The 21605-nt window shown below is 36.0% G+C and overlaps 1 protein-coding gene and 1 non-coding gene across 5 annotated transcripts in view; both read left to right on the top strand.

Moving 5' to 3' along the window:
* Nucleotides 1-21605, top strand: part of LOC6046579 (protein scalloped) — a 286181-nt gene that overhangs the window by 46967 nt on the left and 217609 nt on the right. The gene's annotated exons all lie outside the window — the stretch shown is intronic.
* On the top strand, nt 2131-2203 carry Trnak-uuu. Its single transcript has one exon. It is a non-coding gene; the product is annotated as a tRNA-Lys (tRNA).

Genomic DNA, 21605 nt, shown 5'->3' with positions numbered 1-21605 from the left:
CTTCTTTGGGCATACCGAAGGCACCGAAAAAGTTTCAGTCGGATTAAAAAATACAAAAATTAAATTTCTCAAAAAAGACCGATTTCGTAGAGAACTGCTCATAAGCAAACCCCTTATGTTTACATCTCAATTTTTTGTAATTGTTTGCTCTAAAACCTTGTAGACCATTGTGTACTCAAAAAAATAACCCTGAAAAGTTTTAAAAAACACGAAATTTAAAAATGAAAATTTTTGATCTAAATAAAAAAAACCCGTCTGGGTAGATGTAGATTCAAAAAGTACAAAAAAATTCCCTTAAAAGACATGTTCCAATGTTTTTTACACTCGAGTTACGGAAAATGGCAGAGTTTTAAAACTTTTTTAGTGTTTTTTCAATGAAAAATACGTATTTTGGAATCCTGAGTACGCCATAAATCAAGCGTCTAATTTTACATAAAAATCTCTTTGACACCAAATTTCTATCTCATCACCGTTTCGGGAAATTTTAACGATTGATAATTTTTGAAGTGTTTTAAAACTTTTTAGTTTTTTTCACAGATACCGAAATAACTCTTTTTTAATACGCAATACAATCTGAGCGTTCAATTTTTTCTGGTAAATAAAATTCTGGTGTTCCCCATGAAGCTCAAAATTCATGTCAAAAAGTTCTTATTTACGCGTTAAAACTTCATGTTCTCTTAAATGATGACCAATCAATTTAAAGGCCCTAAACTTTAAATCTTCGTAACATCTCCTCCAAAGCTAGTCCACGCGGCAAAAAGAACCTCAGAGTAAGTCGTGATCATAAGACCAATGAATGCATCAACTTTTGCTTGCACCGCACTTTGAGTGCAAGCTCAGCAGCTTTGGCTCGCCACCGTAGTCGTCTGGATTTAGATCAGAGCTGATGATGACGGATGATGGCGTCGGCGAGAATGTTGTGCAACTTTGTCACTCGGTTTATTAGATGTTGTGTTTATGTTTGGAGAGTAGTTGGAGAAGTGGATCACGACCTGCTTATAGTTTTGTTTGTAAACGAGAAATATTTTACGCGGGCACTTTATATGCTGAAAATTCAAAAATAATGCAAATTGGAATAAACCCCTTTTTTGTTTTCTGTTGTGTTTCCTTGAATAACTGTATATCGCACCGATTAGTCTACCATTATAAACCAATAACATTTCCCCTCGCAGAACCCAAAGGTAACATTTCCACCAGGAGGAGCGAAACTTTCTCACGCGTCGTCGTTCGAACTGGAACCCGTTCCGGCCCATTGATTCCCCGGCGGCGGCGGCGGCGTCAGACAAGGCCCAGACTTGGCCAAGCAAACGGCGACGACGACGACGACTTCGAACGTGTGCACCCAGATGCACTCTTTTGGTGGGTTTGTTTCCCATCGGCTGGAGTTAATGACTGCAAAAGTGTATTATTTACTTCCTATTGAAACTACATTTTGACTACTAGCATAAAGATAACGTGGTCACTATAGTCGTCGAAACGCTTTAATATAAAAATAATACACGAAAGACACTTTTGTCAATAATTTCTCACAGCAGTTGTAAAGAGAAGATCCCTACCGTCGAGGCAGTTATGTCTTTTTTTCGCCTGTATTTCTCAAATATGTTTTATTTCGTTTCTGCTATTCCTTGCTTGTTGTACCACAGTTGTTGTTGTTCTTGTTGTTATTGCATAATCATGTTGAACGTGCACGGCGTTTGTTCCACGCCGCGAGCCACACCGGAAATGCAGTTTAACTAAAAAAATGCTGTTCTTGGAATCGAAACGTTTTGCACAAGGTTGAAACGCACACCACCACCATTTATGGAGGATATCATGACGATTGTAGATGGCATAAAATTGTGTAATTAGCCAACAACTTGTGTATTTGAAAACCCATTTAATTCTAAATTCCAATGCAAGAACGAAAACAAATTAAAGTAACAGTAAAATAATAAAAAGGAAAAACAAAATCGGAAGAAAATAAAGTCTAGTGATCAGTTCAGATTTTATATAATGCCACAGTATATTGACACAAGTGTGCGTCCGCTGGCGACTATCCACGCGCAACTTCTAATCAACGTCGATTATGAGTCATGGCACAGAACAGCGAAGAGGGATCGCACGGGCACTTGGCTCTCTCCGTACCATGAAGCCCGGTTAGCTCAGTCGGTAGAGCGTTGGACTTTTAATCCAACGGTCAAGGGTTCAAGTCCCTTATCGGGCGGGTAGTTTTTTTTTGGAAAGATTTTTTTTCTTGGTTTGAAAATACAGTCTAGACTCGGTTGTTGGAAGTCAGAAACTAGGGGGATGTCGTTTCATGGTGGTTTTTTCGTGCAAAAGACGTCATCCATAAAGTACGTCACGCTCTAGGGGGGAAGGGGGGGGGGTTGTCGCAAGCGTGACAAAGTGTGACAAGGGGGAGAGGGGGGGTCCGTGAGTCCGTGACGTCACGCTAGACTATTTCTTGAATACTGAAAATTCAGTTAGATATATTCAAACAAAAGTTTAATGTTTGATAAACTTTCAGCTCCGAATTTGATAATAATTCTGTTTATCAATGGATTGCTTTGCTTGTTTAGCAATCATGCCAAAAATGCACAAAAAATTGAAATTGAGGGGGTGGCCGACCACATGGCAAGCAAAACCATGTAAAAGGTCCGAAGCCGAAGTGTAAACAAAGAGTCTATCCTGCTCACGTCAGTTGATGTTTACATTAGGAACGAGCAGGATAGACTCTTTGTTTACACTTCGGCTTCGGCCCTATTACAATGTTTTGCTAGATGGTTTGTGTATGGCCCCTTTGATAATTTTACTCATTAAAAAAATAAAAATACAAACTATTTTGCATCATTAATATGATATGAAAAGAATAGAAATAGGCAAAAAAGAGCGAGCTGCTCAAAGAGCCGGTTCACTAAAAAGAACGAACGAAGCATGGCTCACAAAAAAGTACCACGGTTCTTTTCGAAACTCCGTTTTTTTCAAAAATCGTTCCAAGATGGAATGATTTTTAACTTAGGTTTTTCAATTTCAATTCGGTTTTATTGGTGAATAATCAAGATACAATAAATGCTTTAGAGGTACATAACAGAGTTTTGGAGATCCTTTCAGCTGTGTGTTACATCATAATCCATTTTGGAACAATTATTGCTTGTAAATAAAGGTGTCACCAAGAGTAAGAAAAATAAAAAAAAACTTACTAAAATTGCTGGGGAAAGGGGATAGAAATAGAGAAAGCTTAAAACTAGATCACAGATTTTTATCCTTTATAGATGTGCTTGATCATCAGCTCCCCAAGGGCCAGGAATTGCTCCGCTTTGTTACGGCAGGTCCGAAACCGTGTCATCATCTCCCCTGCGAGAGCAAAGAACTCTGGCAGAGTAAAGAGATCTTCCTTAACTTAGGTTTACAAATTTAATTCAATGAATTTCCATCAAATTGCACAATTAAATTTGTTTTTGAGAATTGACCATTTGAATATTTTTGAATTATATATCCATGCTTATAAGTTATTGCTAAATTTTTCAGAATTGCTCACGGAGTACTTTTTCAAGTTACTTCCCGAAATTTTGTGAGCTCAATTGACTCATTTCGTTGGGAGGTCTTTTTGCAACTTTCTCATCGAGATACATTGAAAGACTCTAAATAGCATGTATGCCTATTTTTGAACACCACTTTGAAGTTTTCAAACTCATATCTTCAGTTTCCTAGTTTTCTTTGAAATAACTACAAAAGTGAAAGATTTTCTCAACAACATAATACATTTTTCATTGCAAAAAATATCATAAAGATATATTAAAGAATCATCCGAATACAAATTTGAGCATTTCAAAATGCCTAACTTGGAAAATTTGACTAAAAACCTTCTAAATAGCCCATGAGATTTCGGAAAAAATAATCCTCTTGTCGATTAAACTTTGGCATTTTTATGCTTCATTGATCAAATATGAATGTAGAAAAGACTTCGCAGAGTATTTTCTCAAAATAAAATATTAGCATTTTTTTTAATTTTTTGCAGAAATAAACGCAATTTTGTAAAATTAATAATAGCAACATTCTTCAAAATCCTAGATTTAAGTTTGGTTCGAGTAGAATCTTAACATAGATCTCGCCAGAGCTATGGTTTTCAAGCGAATCTTTTCGTGTTTAGTTTTTTTTAAGTTTATCAGGCCGTTGCAAATATTTTTTGAAGTTTGTGTCTCTCAAATTTGGCCAAAGTCGTGAAAGGAAGGGGTGGGGGAATTTTCAGGTTAGTTTTCCGAACATTCAAGTATTGATGATTTTGTTTTTCGTCGATTTAAAAAAAACTTGTTGCGGTACTGTAGGGGAAGGTGGGGCAAGACGACCATATGGGGCAAGAGGAACAATCGCTCGTACGGCCGTAATTTTTACAATTTTGATTATTTCCAGTATGAGGAATTGTTGCTAGCATTGCAATCAACTGATTCTACTAACACATAACTACCAAAACTTTACTTCGCCATAAGACATAAGATTTAATGAAGTTTTTTTTTCATAACCTATGTTTTCTTATAATATTTGGAAAGTACAAAATAAGGCTTAAGGTTCGTTTTAAGGCTCATTTTATCAAACTGCTATTTTTCCTAGTAGTGTCCCTACTTATGACTGGCACCTTTTATAAAGTATGATTTAACTTCTGGTTATTTTTGTTGAGAGCTTTTTAAAAAATCTTGTTCAGGTGGGGCAAGTGTACCATATGGATTTTTATTATGGAAAAAAATACGAATCGCTGCAACAACATATTTTATTGAGAAATAAATACATAAAAGTACTTAAAAACTGATGAACAATTGTAAAAAATTGTCCATGCAAAATATAGTGATATTATGAAAATTTCCTTTTTATCATAAAAACAACAATTTTTTTTCGTGAAAATAATTTTTAAAATTTTTAGCAAAATATTATTTTTCAATCTAAAAATGAAAGAAACGTTTCAAATATATTCTAATCTGATGTATCTAAGTGATAACAGTTCAATTGTTAGCAAATTAACATGTTGTTCCATGCATTGTTTCTCTTGCCCCAACCTGTCCCACTAGTTCAGTAGAACGTACGGAAAATCAAAATTTTTAAAATCAATTTTTTACATTAAAAACCCGATTTAATCCCACCTGGGGTGAGATAGAGCCTTTCTTACAAAAGGAAGTTAACGGCAGTTGATTTTTTTTTTCAAAGAAATAGCAAAATAAAGAGTGGTCCATTCATAAAACAATTCGAAACTCAACCATATTTTTTCATATAACTGAAAAGCGCTGGTTTTTGCCCCATTTGCCATGGCCGGTTGTAAGCTGTGCTCGCACACAAGCATTTTCGATTTTTTAAATCAGAACACATTGTTTTTGAGACAGAGAATTAGCTCACAATTTGCGATGTGCGTAATGTTTTCTGCATATCGCTAAATTGTTCGTATTCTCTCAGTGTTTTTTTTTTGCACTTTTCAAAATATCAAGAATTAACGAGAAAACAAAATAATTCCGTCTTGCTCCAACCCAGTCACGAAATATTCTAGCAGATCTGGTTCTGTCAGAATCCTGCTAGAACGGTGGAACATTTCTGCTAGAATGCGGTAAGAATATCCAGCTCTGTAAGAACTCTGCTAGAATCCTGCTAGAACGTCGTGACAGGGAATGCGTTAAAGTGGTTACAAAATGACTAGCAGAAAGTGTTTCAACACTCGAGAATTTGCCGTGTTGTAAACAACGATGTAACGGTAAAGCCGCATAAATGTTCTTGAAAGCTTTGAAACGCCTACTGTAATTCACTAAACTGTCATTTAGGCGTTAGGCAAAATTGTGAGCTTTCAATAAGTATGCATGAGTATGTAGTATGCATTCAGGCGTTTTTGGGATTGGGAAGCATACAACGGCTGAGCGCTCGGTGGGACTTCACTACGACAAACGCAAACGTACCGAATAAACCACCTTGGTGCGCTGGTACGATGAACAAAAATACTAATACACAAAAAGGCTAGTACCGAAGCTAGAAAACCGAACCCGCGATGTGCGTTGTCACTGGCACATGGGAAGCTTGGACGCTTCCCAGAAATTCGTTCGCTCAGAGTTCGATCAGAGAATGAGCAAAACAAAAAAGAAAGGCAAAAGAATGAGCATGAGGCTTCAGAACAGATAGCTGCTTGCGTCTAGTTTGCGTTCACTGAAGCTTAGCATAGAAAATAATGATAGGCGATGTGTGATGAACGAGCAATCGATAAAGCAACTTGCAATAAAAGGGGGTAATCTAGTATCAACAATATATACGCGCCAGCATCACGCGCCAGCATTGCTCGCGTCTGCATGTGAAGCTCAACTTGACAACTTGTCAACGAGGCAACGAAAATCGATCGTCAATGATTTTTTGCAAATTTTTCGATTTTATATTTCTCGAGAAATGATTTGAGAACGAAGCTTGAATTGGAGTCGGAGCCAAAAGCAAACACTATACCTTTCTTTAGTAAGAAAGGCAAAATGGAAATTTTCTAAAATCTGAACGGTAAATCCGAATCAGGTCAAATTTGTTTCAGAATATCGAGTATGGTCTAGATTATGATGTGGAGAAAAAATTAGATAAAATGCCAAAGGAATAGTTTTGGCATTTGGTGAAAATTGGCTTTACCTTTTTAGGGGTTTTCCCCTCGCAGTGAATTAGTCCACAAGCTGTAAATCAAGAACCACATTACCGACATGGATGAAAATTTGGGAGGATGTAGGGCTGGAAAAATGCAATTTTTGGATAAATAAACGATTTCAATACTTCAATTTTCGACCGAATTTTCATTTGAAAACCGCCTGATTTGGTGAAAACACACTCCGAGTCCCCATAAAAATGGATAAATTCAAATTTGGTATGGAACTGGTTCAGGTTCAGCACATCCCCTTTCAAATGCGCCCAAGAGAGCTTAAATCCATAATGTGGGCTCTGAGAAACCCCCTACCACAAAATTGAGCACTTTTTTACCACACACGGACGTCACGCGTGCTCTACAGTAAATTAAGCGCCAAAATTCGGACATTGTAGGTAGACCAATTCTGTCATTGTCAATCGATCGGGCGTCGAAAATCGATCGTCAATGGTTTTTTGCAAATTTTTCGAATTTATATTTCTCGAGAAATGATTTGAGAACGAAGCTTGAATTGGAGTCGGAGCCAAAAGCAAACACTATACCTTTCTTTAGTAAGAAAGGCAAAAATGGAAATTTTCTAAAATCTGAACGGTAAATCCGAATCAGGTCAAATTTGTTTCAGAATATCGAGTATGGTCTAGATTATGATGTGGAGAAAAAAAATTAGATAAAATGCCAAAGGAATAGTTTTGGCATTTGGTGAAAATTGGCTTTTACCTTTTTTAGGGGTTTTTCCCCCTCGCAGTGAATTAGTCCACAAGCTGTAAATCAAGAACCACATTACCGACATGGATGAAAATTTGGGAGGATGTAGGGCTGGAAAAATGCAATTTTTTGGATAAATAAACGATTTCAATATTTCAATTTTCGACCGAATTTTCATTTGAAAACCGCCTGATTTGGTGAAAACACACTCCGAGTCCCCATAAAAAATGGATAAATTCAAATTTGGTATGGAACTGGTTCAGGTTCAGCACATCCCCTTTCAAATGCGCCCAAGAGAGCTTAAATCCATAATGTGGGCTCTGAGAAACCCCTACCACAAAATTGAGCACTTTTTACCACACACGGACGTCACGCGTGCTCTACAGTAAATTAAGCGCCAAAATTCGGACATTGTAGGTAGACCAATTCTGTCATTGTCAATCGATCGGGCGTCGAAAATCGATCGTCAATGATTTTTTGCAAATTTTTCGAATTTATATTTCTCGAGAAATGATTTGAGAACGAAGCTTGAATTGGAGTCGGAGCCAAAAGCAAACACTATACCTTTCTTTAGTAAGAAAGGCAAAAACAGGATTTTTTTAAAAACTAATTCTATCAAAGTCTTAGTCAAGACCTGGAATAAGATGATTATTAAAAAATCCGACAGATTTTAAAGTTTTTGATGCGTTGTAACGAGCATTTCCTTAGCTTGTTACACTTGCCCCACTTTCCCCTACACTGGCATTTCGCCAAAACTTAAAATATTTTTCATCGATTCCAAACATGCGAAATATGATTTTAAAAGCAGGAGAATGCATTTAATTTTTTTTTTTCAGTTGATTAAACTTCTACTTCCATTAAAATTTTGAAGTTTTTTGAAAAAAAAAAGTTGCTTCTATAAACCACGTGGACCCCCATAAACCGTGGACAGGGTTGTTAAAATATCAAAATATCATCTCTCAGCAACTACAATTATCCCGCCTGAATATTCATGTCTAAAATACAAGAGCTCTTCTCTCCTTATTGAATCCTACCTCAACAGCGTTTAACCACAAAAGCCGCTACAAAACCAATTTTGCAACCGCTGTTTAACAAGACGTCATGCGTGGTCGGTTCCTAATCGCCATCTCGCGATCTTTCATTACAGTTTTCGGAGAGATTGAGAGACTCAGCGGTGAGAGGAAGGAATGATAGAGAGAGAATGCCATCGCTGGGAATCACGGGACACAAGCTATATTGTCAGATGTTTTTGGTCCAGAGATAATCAATTGATAGCTTTTTGTCACTCATTTGCAACACTGCGCCGGGACCGTGGTAAAGGGGTAAGCGTGGTTGCCTCTCACCCAGTCGGCCTGGGTCTGATCCCAGAAAGTCCCGGTGGCAAATTTTGAGACGAGATTTGTCTGATCACGCCTTCCGTCGGACGGGAAGTAAATGTTGGCCCCGGTCTAACCTAGAGGTTAGGTCGTTAGCTCAGTCCGGGTGTAGGAGTCGTCTGCCTGGGTCCTGCCTCGGTGGGCTGGCAGTAGGCAGTTGGACTCACAATCCAAAGGTCGTCAGTTTGAATCCCGGGGTGGATGGAAGCTTAGCTGTAAAAAGAGGTTTGCAATTGCCTCAACAATCAAGCCTTTGGACACCTAGTTTCGAGTAGGAATCTCGCAATCGAGAATGCCAAGGCAATGCTGTAGAGCGAATAATTTGATTTCATTTGATTTGCAACACTGCACGTGGATAAATAAAAATGATAAATTCAACAGAAACTGAGGAAAATTTCACTAGTTCCTAAAGTGAAATTCTAGATTTTTTTTTTTTTAAAGTAACCTATAAGTTTTTGTGTTTCATAGGTCCTTTAAGGGTGCACAGCAACCTAGGAAGTTGTTGTCTTCTTATTCCGAAATTGTCAAACTTCAGACCCAATCCTGCAAGAATCTGATTGTAAATATAGTCATACTTTGTTGTAAATAACATTGAAGACATTAATTTAGGGGATGAACAAAAAAATTAGAAGATACTAAAATGTCTGTAACAGATATCTGGGTGCAAAAGCTATTGTTGATGTGTACCGTTAAGACCTATTAAAAAAAATTTGGAACTCGTTTTTGACACAAAATCTGTAACCATTCCCTGATGTTTTATTACCATCATTTTTATTTCAGTGTCCGAATCCTTAACCTGTGAAATCATACGAAATTTTGAACTGATGTATTCAAACTCAGTGTAACATGCTCATTGCATTCGCGTATCTTGCACATTCAATTCTCAGAATCTGTGAAAATCCCCTCTCGCTCTCCCTTCCACAACACCCTCACATTCACGCAACCTCCCTCCAAACCACGCACTGGTGCACCACCAATCAATGCACCTGTTGGATGTTGTTACCCTTCACGCAGAGATACATCTCCCCACCATCCTCGATTCATTCCTCTCTCCCTTCCACCCTCTTTGAAAAAAAAAAACCCATTTGTTAGTGCGCGTTTTAATTTCCCGTTTTACACAAATAAATAATTAAAATTTTCCTTCCACTTATTCATTACCAATTAACGCATTTCAACACGACTCTCTGACTCCGAGTTGCGTTTTCCCCCTCTCTCCCCGCTCTCACCAACCTCCCCACCACCCTCCACACGCACTCCCGCCGAGAAGAACGCGCAGCAAGCACGCAGATCAAAAACAACTCTCTGCGAATTTGGCGCGAGCGAACTCAACAAGTCGTCGTCGTCGTCGCAAACCGACAGTATACAAACGCGTGTGTGACCGGCGGCGATGTCGGTAGGCCCCTCCCATCATCGGGTTGGTGTGAAATCGGTGGAGGGGACGGGGTGTGATTTGAGCACGTTGGGAGGGCTTGACTTGTTTTGAGTTGAATTCATTGTGCTTATTCTTATTGTTTAACACAAAATAAAGTTAGTTTGAGTCTGTACATCATTTTTGCAACACCGAAAATCTCAATTTTAAATGTTTTTGCCTTCATCGCCTTACTGAGGAAAGGCTATAAAATCACTCGAAAAATGAACTTTACAAATGTGTTTTTGTATGTGGATGTGTGCACTGAAAAATTGTCACTCAACTATCTAGACACTCAGTGATTTGGTTTTCCTGGTTTAATGTTACTTAAAATATGTTTAAATCTTGTTTCGAAGAATTTTGCTTTATTTTGATTATTTGTTGTATTTTTTTCCTATTTGAGTTAAACATTGTCCATTGATTCCATAGGTCCGAACAAGCGAGTGATGTGGTTTATGGATGGTCCCCATATTGAGAAGGGATTTTCTGGTCGATTTCGTGTAAATCGACGGAGTTTTTAGAAGTTCGTTCAATCCAATTTCTCAGGTCAAAATTCCAGGGGCTATTAGGCATAAACCAGCATAAATTATGCACATTAAGGAAAATTGTTGAAATTTTAGTGTTTGGATCCGCAAATTGCATAGCTTTTCAAATATTATGTTGTAATTTTATATATTTTTGAAAGAATAGGACTTAAAATAACTTATTATAGCGTTTTTTTTATTTCGATATAAATATTCAAATTCAGCATTCAGTGTGATTCAGGACAAAAGTGATTAATTGGAACAGTAATAAATTGAACCGAAATCAATCAAAAATATCCAAACTTTGTGCAAAAAAATGGCTTCAACAATTTCTTTGCGCTGGGTTTTGATATTTTTTGATTGATTTCGGTTCAAGCAGGAACAGAAGAGCAAGATTAGGAAACCGATTTCAAAGTTATTGCTGTCCCTGTTCAGACTGTAGTCCCGATTTGCCCCAGTTGGTTGGTGATGATTTAAAATGAGATATAAGAAGATAGATAGATTTTTTTTGGTGCAAAATACTGAATTCTACAATTATATGAAAATTTATGAATGTCTTTTTCTTGGTTTTAGTTTTTTTTTTCAAAAACAGTGTTAAATACATTCAAACTTGTTTTTGTTATTTATTTTTTATATGAAGCACGAGAGCAGTTCTCTAAAAATTCGGTCATTCGATTTTTTCTGTATTTTTTAATCCGGCTGAAACATTTTTGGTGCCTTTGGAATGCCCAAAATGCCATTTTGCATCATTAGTTTGTCCATATAATTTTCATACAAATTTCGCAGCTGTCCATACAAAAATGATATGTGAAAATTCAAAAATCTGTATCTTTTAAAGGAATTTTTAATCGATTTGGTGTCTTTGGCAAAGTTGTAGGCATGGATATGGACTACACTGAAAAAAAAATGATACACGGTAAAAAAAAATTGGTAATTTTTAATTAATTTTTTTGTCACTAAAGCTTGATTTGCAAAAAAACACTATTTTTTTTATTTTGATATCTTTTAGAGAACATCAAATGCCAACTTTTCAGAAATTTCCAGAATAGGCAAAAATCTTTGACCGAGTTTTGATTTTTTGAATCAATTAATTTTTTTCAAAAAATTGAAATATTTGTCGCAATATTTTCGATTTCATTTTTCGATGTTAAATTGAATTTGCAGTCAAACAGTAATTTAGTGAAATTTTGATAAACACACCGTTTTCAAGTTATAGCCATTTTTATGTAACTTTTTTCAAAATAGTCGCAGCTATTGATTTTTTAAAAATAGTGCCCATGTTTGCCCACTTTTGAAAAAAATATTTTTGAAAAGTTAAGAAAATTCTCTATATTTTGCTTATTCGGACTTTGTTGATAAGACCCTTAGTTTCTGAGATATTGCCATGCAAAGGGTTAAAAACAAGAAAATTGATGTTTTCTAAGTCTCACCCAAACAACCCATCATTTTCTAATGTCGATATCTCAGTAACTAATGGTCCGATATACAATGTTAATAGATGAAACATTCGTCAAATTTTCCGATCTTTTCGAAAAAAATATTTTCATAAATTTAAAATCAAGACTAAAATTTCAAAAAGAGATATTACGCCCTTTTGATATGTTAGTCTTGATTTAAAATTTTTGAAAATATTCTTTTCGAAAAGATCGGAAAACTCCTTTTTAAGGTACAGATTTTTGAATTTTCACTTATCATTTTTGTATGGACAGCTGCCAAATTTGTATGGAAAATTATATGGACAAACTAATGATGCGAAATGGCTTTTTTGGGCATCGCAAAGGCATCAAAAAAGTTTCAGCTGGATTAAAAAATACAAAAATTAAAATTAAACAAAAAAGATTGATTCCGTAGAGAACTGCTCACAACAAAGAAAATTAAAAGATAATCAAATTCAAGCTTGTAGCTTTATAGCTATCTAAAAACTGATACCCCGGTTTGGATTATCAATTAATATTTTTTTGAAAAATAGCTTTTTGTCTTTCTTTCTAAAGAAAGGTATATGTTTTACTTTATGGCTGGACGTCATTTCCATCTTCATAAATATCACGATTAAGCATAAATTTTCAAAATTTTGTCGCGTTATCCTCGGCTCCCCTATTTTCGATTTTGATTGTTCCAAGTGCATTTAAAAGCTGGTGTGCTGATCCCGAACCATTTTGAGGTCGAATTCAGAAATATCCATCTGTTTTCGGATGTGGCCAGACTTCTCAACGAATTACACAGTTTTCAATTGGAAATATGGTCTTTTTTTTATTTTCATATCTTTTATTTATCTCAAAAATTGCATTTTCGAACTCTACAACCTCCCAAATTTTCATCGAGATTCATAATTTGGTTCTGGAGTTTGAGCCGTTTGATTAACCAATCATAAAAAAAATCCCTTTAAAAGGTAAACTTACCTGGTGACCTTCGCCAACATTTATCGTTTCTAATTTTATCCGAAATTTCTTTTTACATTCATAGTTCAGACCATGAGTGAGCATCTGAAACAAATTTGACATCTATCGGCAATCTCGATCAATTCTACGAACGATTTACTTTTTGCCTTTCTTACTTAAGAAATGTATAGGTTTTACTTTATGGCTGGACATCTTTTTTATCTTCGTGAATACGACATTACAGCATGAATTTTAATCGGAAAAATCGCCAAAAAATCACACTGCACCGATTTTCGACGCTTCGTCGCTAAGTCGACAAGTTTTCAAGTTGAGGTTCGAATACTGGTGCGAGAATGCTGGCGCATATATTTTGTGGCTCGAGATATTCTCGTTTGTAGTAGCTTGTTTACCGATGTTTCCTACAACATGATATCTTAGCTTTTCGGTTTCTTTTGCCCTGCACAGAAAAAAATCAATTCTCGTAATCGTAAATTAAGTTCACGAATGTCAGAACCACGAAGGAATTTATTCATGAGTATGGTGCATTTGCACCATAAACGTGAATATATTCATTCGTGGTTCTCGCATTCGTGAATTTAATTCACGATTTCGAGAATTGGTTTTTTTCAGTGTGTCCGTTTTTGCATAACTGTCCAATGTTTATGCAAAAACTTTTGTGACATAGTAAATTCATCCGGCTACAGTCAATTTGTTTTCCTTGTGCTCCTTAAATCGCCTAAAAGTAGGCTTCATTTTTTCGTGATTTCGTAAGTTTATTTAATAGAGTACATTGGATTCCAATAGAAGCTTTCTAAGCTTTTCATCGTTTATATCTCCTTCAAAGCTTTCAATGCTCGCGACGCCAATAGAGGAGAAAAGCAACTCGCGACAAAATTTTGAGGCTAGGAATATTGACAGGTATGATTTTCATAAAGTATTAGCCTCCCTTTCTCTCCCACAGAAAACCTGGGAACGAGGTATCTGTCAAACTAGGCCAAAATGTTAAAGTCACTCACAAAATGAACTTTGAGTGATTTGAGTTCATTTCTGACGTCACGATTTTCTCCTCTATAGATATCTACCTAAGGTACTCGCGATTGAGTGTGTAGTGGTGCGGTTGTAAAAATGGCTTTCTCTGACTCTTTCACTTTCATAGAAGCTGAATAGAGGAGAAAAGCAACTCGCGACAAAATTTTGAGGCTAGGAATATTTACAGGTATGATTTTCATAAAGTATTCGCCTCCTTTTCTCTCCCACAAAAAACTGCGGACAATGTAGCTGTCAAACTAGACCAAACTGTTAAAGTCACCCACAAAATGAACTTTGAGTGATTTGAGTTCATTTGTGACGTCACGATTTTCTTCTCTATGGCAAACTTCCCTGCACCGTGCACAGAAAAAGTTTAATTTTGGAATGTTGAAAATTTGGTAGGTTGAATATTACCTCTTTTGTTGAGTAAAATTACATAAAAAATTTGTAAAAATGTGAACCTGATGAATTACCATCATTTTTTTGTTCAGTGTGCGGCACACTTGTACCTCGGTTTTACTTTGATTTTTTGTTTCGTGTCAGGCAGTTACCCGTGGCATGAACCCAGTGAACCACCTTGGGTTCATGCCACTAGTGAGAGCCAGACACGAAACCGAATTGACGAGCCGATGCGGGCTCGTACCAAAGCTAGATATGCGCATGGGGAGCTTGCTATGCTCGCGTTTGTCATAAACACTTGTTTGATTAAGAATATGTACGATTAAAAATATTCTTTCGGTGAAAATTGCATTTTTAATTTTTGTTGGAAAACATGCATTTTCAATACTTTGCATTCATCTTTAGATTTTTTGTATCATTTCACTTTCCGGTGGTAGGTCACTTTTTCGTTTGACACCTTTTTAGTTTGTACCCCGTTGGTTGGTCAAAGTCAAACTAAAAAGTAATGAACTGTCACTTTTTACACGGCGCTCACGCACACTATCAAAACAAACGTTTTATAGTGTGTGTGAACTCCGTGTAAAAGGGGTGTCAAACTAAAAAGTGACGCCGTTCCCTTTACTAAGCAATCGAGTCCATAAGGGAAAAGATCACCAGTTGTGTTGGTCTGAGCCGGGATTTGAACCCCGATCTACCGCTTACGAGGCAAATCACGTTTTATCTTGAGAATAGTTTTAAAGCGTACGAGTCATAAGAACTCTGATAGCAAAGTTAAATTTTTAAACTTTTGCTTAATACGACACAGCTTTATGTTTTCAAGTACCGAATAAAAAAAAACACACAGTTTTTTCGAAACAATGGGTTCATATCGGAAAAGTGTACGGATTTTTGCTCAGCAAGAGTTACTAACCTTAATTATACCCTATAGTTGACGAAAAATGTTCACTAAAACATATCAAAAAGATAAAAAAGAACGAAGGCGTTAAGGTTTGTCAAAATCGTTGGTTTTTGTTGTGAAAATCAAGTGAATAAAAAAAATCTGAAACAAAAAATGCAATGAAAGGTCGATTTGTGAAAACGTAGATCACTCTCCTGCAAAATTGTAGAAGGTACGTCGGTGGCAACCCGTTTGTAGAAAGCAAACATTAGAAACCGTATTCTCAGCCGAGGAGGAGCAGAAATTGCTCCTTTCCTTGGTCATGACAGTTTGCTGCCCGACAGCTCTTTGATGGCAGAGCGGGGTCAGACAATTTTCCAAGCCCAAGATGCGGAAAGTCGAAAGAAAGTCCCGGTCTTCTTCTTCTTATTTGGATTTTCCCTAACGCTTCAACAAAAGGGGAAAATCGACGGGGATGGGGTTTGGGGGGCCGAGGAGGAAAATGCGAAGAGTTATGACCGAAAGGCAAAAGGATAAGTGGCAGATTATAAATTTGAAAAGCTTTATTATCCAGTTTTCGTCGGTTGTCCGGGGCTGCTTTAGGTTGGAGCTTCCACACTGGTTGCTCGAACGTTTGTGCCTCTCGCTCTCTGGTTCAGGTTCAACCATGATGGGAAACTACAAGCAAGCAAGCAATAAGAGTTTTGGCCTCATCGATTTTCCGGAAGATGATTTTCGTGATTTTGTATTCGGTTGTTTTGCGAGACAAACGGAGCGTTTTTTGCCGTCATTTATCTTCGTTTTGTTGCAAGGATTGATGACAAATTTTCGGGGGGAGGCGAGTTTTGCGAATGTTTATTTGTGTTCTTTTAAAGAATTGAAAGAACGAGAACAGTTTCTGTTTTTAATAATATCGATTGCCTAAATCAAAGTCAACAACTTTAAACGTCAATGAAATGCATACAAATCCTAAAATCATTTGCTGAAAAACAAACATTTTTATACCTATTATTTTTCAGAAATTATTTGAAAAAAAAACCTCAATACCCTCCCTAAACCATATCCAGCGAATCAGTCAGCATCGGTCGAAGCTGGGGGAGGTTAGATTGGAAAACTTTGAAACTTTTTTCTTTTGGTGGCTCGCCGTCGTCGTTGGATGATGTCTAGCTGGTTGGCCAGAGATCAGAACCATTTCAACACTCTCTCCCCCCCTCCACTTGCTGCTTCCTTTTGGGAACCAACTCTTCCGGTTGGTCCTAGGTTCAGAAGAGCAAAGTGCCCAAAGTTGACTATATAATTTTAAACTGCTCGCTCGCTCGCTACTTGTCTGAGCTGATGGTCTCTGGTCTGGTTTGTGCTGGTCGGAGAGTTTTCCCAGAGTTTGGCTTTCTGGCTCGTCCTCCGTGTGCCGTTCTGTTGCCTCTGGTGGTTCTTTCGTCCTTCGTCGAATTAGACACAAAAGTGTCCGATTTGAATTGTTTGGTTTTTGATTCTGAAAGTTTGAAATCCATGTTTTAAAGGCACATAAGCCAATCATGGGTTTAACAAAAAGAAAAATCTTATGTTTTGTTGGGAAAACTTTGTCGCTTTCCACTGCAACTTTGGCAAAGGGATTGAGGAAGGCAAAGAGAAGGAGAAGGGGGTCTAAACGCTCGTGTCTTGTGAAATTTAATAAAGAACAGTTTAGCAGCCGTTCAGCTCAGTTTGCTACTAAAAGTGGTTCTCCTTACCATTCCCCTCCCAAGTTGGGATTCCCACCCTATAGCTGGGATGCTGCGGACAAGGTCGGTCAAGATTTGCTCCTTGAAGAATGGATTCGGGGAAAAGTTGAGGATTGGGTCGGGTTCCGGAATCGATTATTGTTGGCAAATTGAGGCAATTGGATATTTCCAAGAATCCTGGACGATTTATTTACATGAAATTGATTATTTAGATAAATTGGGACATTTAAAGTCATCTTAAACTTGAGTGTGACAACTCAGCTTGTAGAATCTACCGTTATTTTTACTTTTTTTTAAAGATGGCGGTTAACTTGAAAAAGAAGAAATAAAAGAGAACAAAAAAATCCCCCCAGACTCTGTCCAGCGGTCAAACTCAATCAGCACCGAGGTTGGCCAGCCTTTTAAATTCCAGAACAAAAACCAAACCAAAAGGCCACGGCAAACGAAACGACTCGAGGTATTTCCCGAGGAATTCAGAGGTACTGTATTCGTATACAGTTTGTGCGTTCCTTTTTTATATTTTTATCTTGATGTATTTTTATATAAGATACCGGCGGTGGGATCCCCTTCTCTTACCTTTGAGGGCGCCGAAAGATGGAACTGGTGAAGAAAACAAAATAAGCTCTGAAAAAGGTATGATTTCATGGAACATAAGAACACCCGAGCATGGGTAAATAACAAGGGAAATGCGTAATAATACCTTTCTCTGGAATCAATACCAAATTTTGGTATTCCTGGACCCTTTAAAATTTGTCTTAAGGATTATGCAAGAGCAAAATGTGGTATCATACCAATTTAAGGTATTGTTTTGATATTGCAAAATTGCAGAATTTGTCAATGATCGAACACCACATTTTGGTATTCTTTTGGTATTACAGTATTTTATCAAATTCCTCTGCAACTATGGGAAAATTTTGACCAATTTTGACAAAATAATTAATTTTGCAATAAAATGTTGTCTCAAAGCGAATGCTTTCATTCAAAACCGGAAATTTCAAACTTGATTTTAAACATTTTTGATATACCCCCTACAGAAATGACTTGAAATTGTGGAAAATTTTCTAAGTCAGGATGGCACATTTTGGTTTTATTTTGGTATTAAAGTGTTTTATCAAATTCCTCTGCAACTATGGGAAAATTTTGACCAGTTTTGACAAAATAATTAATTTTGCGCTAAAATCATGTCTCAAAGCGAATGCTTTCATTCAAAACCGGAAATTTCAAACTTTATTTTAAACATTTTTGATATACCCCCTATAGAAATGACTTGAAATTGTGGAAAATTTTCTAAGTCAGGATGGCACATTTTGGTATTATCTTGGTATTTAAGTGTTTTATCAAATTCCTCTGAAACTATGGGAAAATTTTGACCAATTTTGACAAAATAATTAATTTTGCGCTAAAATTATGTCTCAAAGCGAATGCTTTCATTCAAAACCGGAAATTTCAAACTTGATTTCAAACATTTTTGATATACCCCCTACAGAAATGACTTGAAATTGTGGAAAATTTTCTAAGTCAGGATGGCATGTTTTGGTATTATTTTGTTATTGAAAGGTTTCATCAATTTTCTCTGAAACTATGGGAAATTTGTTAAAAAAAATTTACGAGTTAATTAATTTTGCGTTAAAATGACTTGAAACCCAAAAATGTTAAAGATGATTTTAAAAATTAGTGTGATATACCCGCTAATATTTTTTTCAAAAACGTTGAAATATCTCTAAGTCGGGATAACCAAATACTTTGAAAAACGAGTCAATCGACAGATTAATGAATTTTGGTGAATTTCAATTCAGTTTCATTTTAATAATACCTATTTTTCAATCTTGTTATTTTTCAGAAGCTTCAAGAACTTCAAGCACAGGCCGTTCATCAATGACAAATGCATTCGGTGTGGTGAAGAATATCACTAATAACAACATGGAATCATCAGGTGAGTAGATTTGGCTGTTGCATATGAATAATTTCCGTTTTTTCACTAACTGCAACTGCTGCACTAAAAATGGTATGAGAATACCAAATTTTGGTATTACTTGTTCAAAAATCAGCGACCATAATGTGCTCTTGGTTGCCCAGAAATAGATGGTAAAATACCATGAAATCATACCAAAATCATGTATGTGAAAGACCACAGAAATACCAAAAGATGATTTTCCAAGGGCGCGGGAATACCTAAAAATAAAACCATGGCAATACCAAGTTTTGGTATTCAAGCAATGTTCAAAAATCCAGAAGACCTCAACTTGGTATTGAAATGGTTTTATTTTGAGGTATTATTTTACCCTTGGAATAACATGGTTTGGTATTGTTGTGCCCTTACACATACAAGATTTTGGTATGATTTCATGGTATTTTACCATCTATTACTGGGCAACCAAGGGCACATTTTGGTCGCTGTTATTTGCCCAAGTAATACCAAAATTTGGTATTCCCGTGTTATTTACCCCTGCTCGGGCAGTGAACTAGACCATTCAGCTACTCAAAAACCGTCCAACTCTAAACTTAACTTACTTGGGGTTGGTTACCGTGGAGAATTTCCTTTATCCCTTTAAAAACAGTGGAGCATCAATAGTTTCCGTCTTCTAAATAATTTTCATGTGATTTTATTTATCCAATTGTAATTAAAAAAAACTGGAAGTGTTGGTCATTTTGATATTTTAAATTTAAACTAATTTTTCAAAGTAGGGTACTTTAACCGTTAGTGGACCCCCTAGTAGAGCCGATGCACATTTTTCACAAATTTTCAATATTTTAAGCCCTTTTTCATAACCCTTTGTACAAAACAATGAAAACTGAAGTCTTTTGAACAATTTTGACTATTTGATTCATTAGTTTATTTGTTTTTGAGCAGAAAAATAGCCATTTGAAAAAAAAGTTTGTTTGCCTTTTATGGGCCCCTTTTTCCTATAGTGGACCCGGGTCCATAATCCGATTGTGGACCCGGGTCCACTATAGGCAAACTGTTATTTTTATACCAAATTTAACCGATATTTGATGTTTTGATGGTGTAGGTCTACTGATAGATATAATGAATAAAAGATGGATTTTGCTCGCTTTTCATCATAAATAAATATGTTTTGTTAACAAATTTGGCTTCAAACAACAACAAAAACCTAACAGACATTTAAAAACATTTATTTCCGAAAAAGATAAAAAAAAACGTTTCAAAAATCACTGTAAACATAAAAATATTTAAAAAAGTAATTTTGATGCACATTTTTTATATTAATTACATAAGGCTGGTACAAATATTTTTAAAAGTTTTGTCACCCCACCCCCGTCTTCAAAATTGGCCCGAAAAATCAGGGGGCAAAAAAATATTTTTGCAATAAACTTCAAAATTTCAATGAAAATTCAAGTGCAACCAACTGATATCAAATTAAAATACATTCTCCTGCGTTTAAAATCATTTTTAGCATGTTTGGATTTATTAAAAAATCTTAATATTTTTTGAAAATTTTCGATGCAAATTTTTTTTTTTCGATACAATTTTTGTTTTTGTCAGATCTTAGATTTTTTGAAAACTAATGATTGCAAAACAACTGAACTAGTGTAAAATGCAGTTTAAAACACTTTTTTTCATTTAAATGTGAAGACTATGGCTTGTTATTTAAATTTTTATATTTTTTTATTTTTTTGTCCCCCCCCTTGACCTCGGCCAGGGCCGAGGGACAAAAACTTTTTTAAATATTTGCATCGGCCTAAATGGTTGACCGAAACTAAAAAATAGATTTGTTTACAGTTGCTGATAAAACCAGGCATGTTTATTAAAAAAATGTTTTGTTCTTGATTTATTATTATAAAATATCATTTCAAACTACAATTACGATGCTTCAGTTAAGTACAATTGACTATAGTTTTGATTAATTATATTTTTTTCAAGGCTTGAGCATTTTTGGTACTTTTAACATGAAACAGCTATATTTATACAGCAATTCCCCACAAAAACAGCATGGAAAAAAACAAAAGTGCTCGGATCGGGTTCAAAATTTTTCTGGGGGTTCCCTGGCCGAAATAATTCGACCAGTATTTTTTTGTTTGGCCATTAGGGTGACCTATGCCGTGTTAGGGTGGTCTGAAAATGGCAATTTTCTTCGATTTTCGCAAAAATCACTTTTTTTGAAAAATCATAACTCCTCGCCATTTTAACCGATTTCAACTGTCTTACACGCAAATGAAAGGTGATAAGTTGGCCTTTCAATGAAAAATAGTAAAAAGTTTGGAAAATCTTGCTTAACATATGAAAAGTGCATATGAAACTTTAAAATGCCGTTTTGACGGTGTCTGGACCAAAAAGCCTATGTCTGGAAATATTTTTATCGGATTCCCCGGACATTTTTACATAACATACTAAAAAATGGGAGGAGTTCATTAACAGGATTCCGAGATATGATTTTTTGAAAATAAAATCCGTGTTCTTCGACGCGCCACGCGCAAAAACCGGAAAATGACGAAATCGGCAAAAAATCAACTTTTTTCACTAAAACTGCGATAACTTTAAAATTTCAGCAATGACCTATACAAGTCTGGGTACCAAAAGTTGCGTCTCTTAATTACGAAAATTTTGGT

Source organism: Culex quinquefasciatus, chromosome 1 (genome assembly GCF_015732765.1).
Source record: "Culex quinquefasciatus strain JHB chromosome 1, VPISU_Cqui_1.0_pri_paternal, whole genome shotgun sequence".
NCBI lineage: Eukaryota > Metazoa > Arthropoda > Insecta > Diptera > Culicidae > Culex > Culex quinquefasciatus.
Note: the sequence above shows the minus strand (reverse complement) of the source record. Positions and strands in the feature narration are given on the sequence as shown.